The sequence below is a fragment of the Pygocentrus nattereri genome, chromosome 14 (assembly GCF_015220715.1).
Source record: "Pygocentrus nattereri isolate fPygNat1 chromosome 14, fPygNat1.pri, whole genome shotgun sequence".
Classification (NCBI taxonomy): domain Eukaryota; kingdom Metazoa; phylum Chordata; class Actinopteri; order Characiformes; family Serrasalmidae; genus Pygocentrus; species Pygocentrus nattereri.
Genome location: NC_051224.1, coordinates 17543355 through 17553036, shown reverse-complemented (window position 1 = coordinate 17553036; position 9682 = coordinate 17543355).

Here is a 9682-nt window from a genome sequence, read left to right as displayed (position 1 = left end):
CAAGTACCGTTCTACTGGCAACTGCCAAACCCAGGCTTATCCATCAGATTGCCAGATGGAGAAATATGATTCGTCACTCCAGAGAACACGTCTCCACTCCTCTAGAGTCCAGTGGAGGTGCTTTACACCACTGCATTCAACGCTTTGCATTGCGCTTGGTGATGTAAGACTTGGATGCAGTTGCTCAACCTTGGAAACTCATTCCATGAAGCTCTCTATGCTGTTCTTGAGCTATTTTGAAGGCCAAATGAAGTTTGGTGGTCTGTAGCGATTGATTCTGCAGAAAGTTGGTGACCTCTGTGCACTACGCGCCTTAGAATCTGCTGACCCTGCTCTGTCATTTATGTGGCCTACCACTTTGTGGCTGAGTTGCTGTCGTTCCCAATTGCTTCCACTTTGTTATAATATCACTGACAGTTGACTGTGGAATATTTAGTAGCAAGGACATTTCACGATTGGACTTGCACAGGTGGCCTCCTATCACGGTACCATGCTGGAATTCACAGAGCTCCTGAGAGCGACCCATTCTTTCACTAATGTTTGTAGAAGCAATGATTTGAATGGGTGAGTGTATACTTTTGGCAGTATAGTGAACCTCACATACTTAAAACAAGGTGGTTCTGCAAGGCTTCTTTAGTAAATGCAGTGGTTCTGTCTAGAACCATGTTTTTTTTCATGCTTAAATGGTTCTTTGCATGGTGAAGTGGTACTACCATGGGGACAATCATTCTCACCCAAGAGCTTCTCCTAACTTTACGGGCTTCAATAAATGGCGTTATGTCAGCAAGCATACCTGCAGAGCTTTGCAGATCAGTTTTTAAGAAGAATCGTCGGAAAAGGGGGAGAAGAGGTGGAATATGCCGCAGACTTAGAAGTATGGGCCTCAGTGACCACCGCAAGCTTCCTGCACTGCCAACAGTCCTTTCCAATATGCAGTCTATCCAAAACAAGATGGAAGCATGGGTTAAATTCAGACATGAGGGGAAGGAAGCATGTCTTCTGACCTTTACTGAAACATGGCTTAGCGAATCAGACCAGGATGAAGAGCTGTTAATAAGTGGGTTTAGTAGCCCATTTCGACTGGACCGGTCCCCTGAGAAGCACTGTGGAGGAGGTGTGTGCTTCTGCGTTAACCAGAGGTACTGTAACACTGTGGTGGTTCGGGAGAGGACGTGCAAGCCAGATATTGAACTGCTGACAATTTCACTCCGCCCTCATTACTTGCCTCGCAAATTTCAACAGGTATTTTTCACACTAGTGTATATACACCCGCGAGCGATGCATCGGAAGCAACCCAGCTAATTACTGATGTTATGCACAGGTTGGACTCAATTTGTCCGGATGCTCCCAAGTTTGTTCTCAGTGATTTTAACCATTGTAAACTGGACAAAACTCTTAGGATGTATGATCAATATGTGAGTTGTACCACTACACAAAAAAACTCTGTGATTGATCTTTCTTATGGTTCTTTGACTGGTGCTTATAAATCCTTGTCGATCCCTGCTTTTGGTGCATCCTTTCACAATAGTGTGTATCTGATGCCCATGTACAAACCTTCCTTCAGACGCCTTGAGCGTAAGGAGAGAACAGTAAAGATTTGGTCAGAAGACAGTATTTCCTTTCTCTAATGATGTTTTGATTGTACAGACTGGCAGTGTTTCTATGATGCTTGTGATGATATTAATGACATCACTATTCTAGCTAAAAAGGTTATTTATCCAAATAATAAACCTTGGGTAATGAAAGAGCTCAAAACGATACTCAATAAAAAGAAAAGGATTTTTTTATCGGAAATCCGCTGGAGAAAAAGCTTGTCTCCAGAGAGGAACGAAATTAAATTACCAGGGCGAAAATGAAATATAGGGAAAAGATAGAAAGGCAGTATAGCAGGGGTAATTTAAGAGATGCCTGGCAAGGTATTAAAAAATGGCCTCTGTTAACCAAGGAGTAAACAAGTCACAACAGTTTATTAGGATTAATGAGTCTGAATTACCAAATGTTTTCAATGTTTTTTTTTTTCACGTTTTGAAAGGCCTGAGCTTAGAGGGTCTCTCGGGTCTCTTGTATCTCTGGATGAGATTGTGATAACTCATGAATGTGTTACTGAACTGTTTAGGAGGGTGAACATGAACAAACCTGATGCCATTTGTGGGCACATTTTGCATCATTGTGCCAACCAGTTCTGTGAGGTTTTCACAAGACTTTTCCATTTGTGTATTAAATGTGGTCAGATATCTACAATCTGGAAAACATCCACGATAATACCTAATCTAATTGAAAAACATCAAGGAATTAAGTGAGTTTAGACCGGTTGTACTCACATCCCTGGTTATTAAAAATTTTGAAAAGATTTAAAAAAATATAATTGTCTCTTTCATTGGTAACAAATTAGATCCTTTGCAGTTTGCTTACCAGCTGGTACGGGTGAGGAGGATGCAAAACTTTTTATCATTGATAGGGTGCATAAGCATCTTGAGAGACCCCATTCTCATATGAGACTCTTATTTGCTGATTTTTCTTCAGCTTTTAATAAGATGCAGCCTCATACTTTGATTGAGTGACTGGCTTCTTATTTTAAACTACCCGATCAGCTGCTGGTGTTGCTTTTAGACTTTTTGACCGACAGAATTCAGCAAGTTTGGGTGAATGGCCGTATGTCCAGCACTATGGTCTCAAATATGGGTGCACCTCAGGGTTGTTGTCTCTTTTGCTTTTCATTATGTATACAGACAGCTGCAGGTGTTCTAGAGAGGGCAGCTGTCTTGTAAAATTTTCTGATGACACTGTATTATTATCTCTTCTTCAGGGCTCAGATTCAGATCATGGTTGTGCTCTTCCTGCTTTTGTTACGTGGTGTGATGAGCACTTTCTTGACCTTAATGTGTCAAAAACTAAGGAATTAATCATTGATATTACGCTAAATAAGAAGGAACCAAAAGCTAGTGTCATACATGGAAAAGAGGTACAAATTGTGGACAACTTAAATTTGATGCAAATGCAGAGTTGGTTAAGAAGGGTCAACAAAGAGCTCATTTATTGCATAAGCTGAAATCTTTTCATTTTTGTCATACAGTATTGTTCAGTTTCTTCAAGTCTTTTATTGAAAGTGTTAACTTTCTCGTTTATTTGCTGGTTTAATGGGCTGTCGGTGAGAGACAATAATAGCCTGAAGGGTGTTGTAAAAATCTGTTCAAAGAAAATTGGAGTCCCTGTGGGAGAAACAAGTGGCTCAGAAAGCAAAAATTGGAGTCAATGTGAGAGAAACAAGTGGCTCAGAAAGCAAAAATTGGAGTCAATGTGGGAGAAACAAGTGGCTCAGAAAGCAAAAATTGGAGTCCCTGTGGGAGAAACAAGTGGCTCAGAAAACAAAAGGAATTATCACTCAATGTGATCACATTTTCTCCAGTGAATTTACTGTAATGCCGCCAGGTCGGCGTTATATTACGCCCTTCAGTAGAACAAATCGCTATTCCAAGCCTTTTATTCCTTCTGCTATCAAGCTATTAAATGCGGATAATAGTTGTCTTAGGTAAATAGGTACATAAATAAATAATACACTATGTGGTGTTAGACATATGTAAGGCTTTTTAAATTTTATATATAAATATATATATAAATATATATATAAATATATATATATATATATATATATATATATATATATATATATATATATATATATATATATATATATATATATATATATATATATATATATATATAGTCGTGAGTATGGATGAGAAGGCTGCAAATGAATGGCTCTTCCTGGGACTATTAAAGTGAACTCAACTGAAGTCCCAAAAGGGTTGTGCTACTGTTATATCTAGAAGAACCCTTATTGGGCCTATATAGAACCATTTTTATATAGAACCATTGCCTTTACTAAAGAAACCTTGAAGAACCATCTTTTTTAAGAGTGTAGAACTCATGGTTCTACATAGAACCAATGCCTTTACTAAACCTTGAAGAACCAAGTATGTGGAACTAACCTTACTATCCATTTATCAAATCCATCTACCACACAAATACACTCTGTAGTCCTGAAAATACAAACTGTGGTCCATCTGTTTTTTGCATACTTTGTTGGCCTGTTCATCAATGATCAGGACCCCCACAGAGCAGGTATTATTTGGGTGGTGGATCATTCTTAGCGCTGCAATGACAATGATGTGGTAACTGTTGTGTGTGTGCTGCACAGAGTGGATCATACAAAGAGGTACTGCTGGAGGTTTTAAGGGGCCTATATTATGGAAAACCAAAAATTTCCTCAATTTTGATGTACTGTGGAACCATTGTTTTAAACTATGTCATAATTCCCAGCACATACGGTTCCTGTATATGTATACATACGGTTCCAATATGGTCCCTTTAAACAACTGAGTGTCACTGCCAGACTGAGAATTGTTCACCAACGAAAAATATATCAGCTGACAGTGTCCCCTGACCACTGATGAAGGACTAGATGATGACCTACATAATCTGTGCAGCAACAGAGCCATCATCCCTGTTTTTACAATTACAAGGTGGACCAACAAGGTAGGTGTGTCAAATAGAGTGGACAGTGAGTGAACTCTAGCAGCACTGCTGTGTCTGATCCACTCATACGAGCGCAACACACTAACGTGGCACCACCACATCAGTGTCACTGCAATGCTGAGAATGATCCACCAAACAAATTATACCTTCTCTGTGCGGGTTCTGACCACTGAAGAACAGGGTAAAAGGGGACTAACCAAGTATACAGAGAAACAGATGGACTACAGTCTGTAATTGTGTATTTACTCATTTGAGTCTGGTTGGATTATCACTTATAATATCAGTGGACACAATATCTTTATATGATTCAGGTGCAATTATATTGTTTTTGTCACTGTTTATATTACTGCCATTTCTTTCTAGTGTTCTGTTTTATTTCTCTTGAAATCTGCAATCAATATTACAAAGTTATGTAATCGCATAATGTGTGACAGTCAGTAGTACAAATACCTCACAGTAAAAGTTTTGTTCTTTGTTGTTGTTCCAGTCTGTCTTGTGTCCCAAGTAGGACAGGAGTGATCTCATCTCCCCCAGCAACACTAAAGGAGCTTCAGGATCCTGCCCTGTCCTACTAAGGTAACTAGCACAATGACTCACCTGCTTTAATTACGCTGGCTGACATCATGGCTACTGGTGTTTCCCCGAGTCTAGCTGCCTTGCCCACATGACAAAAACTAATACCATAAGCTGCTATCACATGTTTCCTTAAACTAAAGTCATTGCTCACACAACAAATACTAGTTCAAACTGATATTGCTGATTTGCCCTCATGACAACTACTAGCTCAAATTGCAAGCACTGTGTCATACGCTAGTGTACTTTCCCACACAACTACTAGCTCAGACGTCTACTGCTGGTTTCCTCAGACTCTAGCGCCCTTTCCTATAAGAGCACTAGCTGAAGCATTTATTTGATGGGTTCCTCAGACTAGCACACTTTCCCATGTGTCTATTAGCTCAAATGTCAAAGGCTGGTTTCCTCATACTAGCATGTTTCTTTTCATTACAACTACAAGCTCAAACTATCACCACTGGTTTCCTCAGACAAGAATCCATGTGAACAAGACTACTGGCTCACATTATCACTGCTGGTGTTCTCTGACTAGCCTCACTTTCACACATGACACTAGCTGAAACTGTTATTGCTGGTTTCCTCAGACTGTTGCCCTCATGACAACTACTAGCTCAAACTGCTGCTTTTCTCAGATGTGTCAACTCAACAATGACAGTTAAAACTGCAAGCACTGGTTTTCCTCTGAATACTGAATGAGCAGATTCTTCTAGGTCACATTGGCACCTTAGTTTTGCAGAACCATGGCCTTCCCATAAGTTGCCAGCTCATAAGATTATGTGAAGGAGCTCACTGGTGTCTGCGAGTTCTCTTTTTTATGCTTTCAAACTCAAGTCTGCACAAGCTAGATTGCCACAAAGCCATAGACTCATTTCCAGTTTACTGGGTTGTGGGTTTTGAATAAAAGCAATGGTTTCTTACCAGTTCTCAGTTGTCTAAATAGGTACAGGTTGAAGTAAACTGTGTTTGTCAATTGCTAAAATGAATAATGTAATTTAGCTGTGACATGCACGCATCTGATTATGAACAGCAGTTCTTATCTGACATAAGAGCATGGCATGGCTTTCGGGGCAGTTAAAAAGAAATTTGAGATTTTTCCAAATTTCTCTGACCTGGTACGTTTTTCTAAAACTGCACATTTTACATCGAACCATTCTGAATGATTTTGTTAACATCTTAACAATATAACTATACAGAAATGTAGAAAAATCATTGGAATCCCCCTTTAACATTCTTTGGTAAGAGATTGTGTTGTAACAGCCTTGATTTCTTGAGGACAGGTGTGGTTTTGCTGGAAGTGAAGAGGATCAAATTGGCAACAGTAAATATAAGTGGCAGAAAGTCATAGAACATCATTAAAAGAACTAAAAGCACACACTACAGCTAGGGTTGGGCGATAACGATAATCATCGCGATATAACTTTTCCTCGGTAGAGCGATAAGACAGGTCGATACATTTCCAAAATAATGCATCATTCTCACACTTCCATGTTCAGCGAAAGCCCTGGGGGCTTTTCTACTGCAAGGACAGCAACATTACTCTGCTGTCGCCAGGAGAGGGCACACTTTCAAACTTTTCGACGATTAGAGAGGTGGGGGGGTTCATGAGAAAGATGGGTCTATAACAACGTCTGAAGCTCAGAGTTACACATTCTCTGTTTGGGTGGAGCGACCAGCCATCTGCTCACTGTGACCAAGCGTGGATGACGAGATCAGTGGTGTTACTATACTGGCTTAGAGTGAACTCGCCTCTTTCTGTACATCCTAACAAGCTTTAGCAGAGTTAAATCACAATCCTCACAACTACAGCGCTCAAAAAGTCATATTTTAGTATTAGTGCTTTCCCAAGCAACGAAAGTCAAAGAAAGAAAGAAAGGAGCACTCAGTTTGTCTGGTGTTGATATATTACGGTTCACCCCAAACTACTACGATAGTGTAGAGAAATCCAGACGTCTGTAGCTGGGGTTTGAATAGTGTGATGTACTTTGACATGGCTGCAGCAGGACTGATACCAGTAAGGCGGTGTGATCCATCTGATGTACTGAGCCAGCTAATACTTGCTGTTGACACTGTTGAGAAACTAAATAGTTTAGCACTGTTGTTGGCCACTTGTTTAGCATTAGTAACAGGATAGCTGAGCACTCATCACAAGACAGCTAAAAATCTGTTTTCTTTCTTAAACTATGACTATTACAAAAACTGCAGCTGTGCTTTTCCAGCTGTTAAAAGCAGCTCACCAGCCTCACCAGCTCACTCATTTATCGAGATATGTCTCGATATTGAACTATATGAATTTTGTTTATCGTGATAACATTTTTTGCCTTATCGCCCAGCTCTAACTACAACACGTGTTATGCCTCATCTGAAGTAACAAAGTAACAAAGGGCCTGGAACAGCCCCATGCAAATCAACAACATTTTGATTTCCTCTGTGTCCTTGGAAAAACAAGATTTATGTCAGCCAGGTCTTCCAATGGCTGTAGGACGAAGTAAACTAAAAACTGTAGTGTGACTTCCATAAGAACAATAAGCATGTCATTTATGAGTTAAATTCTGGATGAGAGCAGAACAGACATGGATGAAAGCAACCAGATTTGACACCAGATTTGCCAGTTATTAAAAGCTTCTTTTTAGGGTTTAATTCAGTAGCTGCCCGTCATACATGCTTTGAGGATGACGATCGGAGGAAAGGCACTTCCTCAGATTTGCTGATCTTAAGGCATCTTTATGTCTGGCCCTGTACTGAAACACCCAGGCCTGGATCGTTTCAAGTCAGGAGAATAGGCTTTGTCCTTGTGTCTCTTGTGCATTTTGCTCCTGCAATGCTGACAGATTCAAAATATAATATAAACATTAAGGAACTACAAGTCATTAAACGAGCCTATAAAGAATGTCTTCACTCACACTATGGAGCACAGGTCCCATTCTTATTAAACTGATTGTCAAACTCGGTAGTATATTAAATTAGATGACCACCTAAAGTGTTGTCAGGCTAGATGTGCATTAATCTTCTCATTTGAATTTTACTGCCAGGGTCAATGAATCCTGTAGCCGATGCCCTTTCACATCTGCCAAAACTGTCTCAGGACAGTTTCCCTCTTGAGTAGTCAGCTCAATATGTCAGCAAATGTTGAAGAAACAAGAACTGCTAAAAACAGCCAAAGTGAATGTTCCCCAGAATTGTCTGCAACATTTGCTACAGTGAAAACAGTTACATTATTCATTTCAGAGTTCAGGATGTCCTGGGAGAAAGTACAGTGGGCAGTGTACTGGCAGAAGCCTGAGGGAGACCATGACAGGTACAAACTCCACTTCTGAGACTGGGCTAAATGATTTGGTTGTCTAGGTTGGCTTTGAATCCAAGACTGTCCTCTAAACAGCTGAAACGTCTCTTCATCGGTCCTTTCAGATTATGCCAGTGTCATACAATTTACAATGGCCTGCTAATGAGAGCATACACTACCCCCCAAATTTCCTAATTTCAGGAATGTGACTGATTGTCTTCTTCCACTATATATTGGAGACTCTACAGCTCCCAAGTCCAGGGGTCTTTCTGTGCCAGAAGCCACTTGTCAATGATAATATAAATGGCTGCTTCTGGTCAGCATCTTGTAAACGATAGAACTGTGGGGTAAAAGATGCTGGGCGCTTAAAGATATTAAAACTGATCTGAGTTTCCCAAAACTATGCAATACAAAAATCAGCTTGACCATGTAAAAACAGGTTCATCTCCAGTAAAGACGACTTTAAGACTGTGATATCTGCAGAAATTGAGATGCTAATCAGTTAGGTTTAGATCTCACAATCATTCTTATACCATCCGTATTAAATAAAATCCATGAAAAATATTGTATGTATTATTACTATTTACAAAACAAACAAATGGGCTGACAGCAAAAAAAACCTACAAAAAAACAATATCAAAGCAGTTTAGTATACATTCATACAACACCATTTCCAAAGAAGTTAGGATGCTGTGAAAAATGTAAATGAAAAAATGCAAAGATGTGCAAATTATTTAAACCCTGTATTTAATTGAAAATGCTTCAAAGGCAACATATCAAAAGTTGAAACTGAAAGAATGTTTGTTTTTTGAAAAATATGTGCCTATTTTGAATGATGCCTGCAACACTTTCCAAAAAAATTGGGACAGGGCCAACAAAAGGCTGGTAAAGTTGTGTAATGCTAAAAAAACACCTGGTGGTTGATTGGCAACAGGTCAGTATCATGATTATATATAAAAAGCATCCCAGAGAGGCTGAGTCTAGTAAAGATGAGAGGCTCGCCACTCTGTGAAAGACTGCATGATCAAATACTGCAACAATTCAAGAATAACATTTCTCAACATAAAATAGCAAAGAACTCTTTCTTTTCATCATCGAAAGTACATAATAACATTTAAAGATTTAGAGAATCTGGTGAAATCTCTGTCTGCAAGGGACGAGGCCAAAAACCAGTATTGGCTGACCGTGATCTTTGGGCCCTCAGGTCGCCACTGTATTAAAAACAGACACGATTCTGTAGTTGAAATCACTGCATGAATCACTATGAAAGTATTTGGGCTGAGCAGACATGTA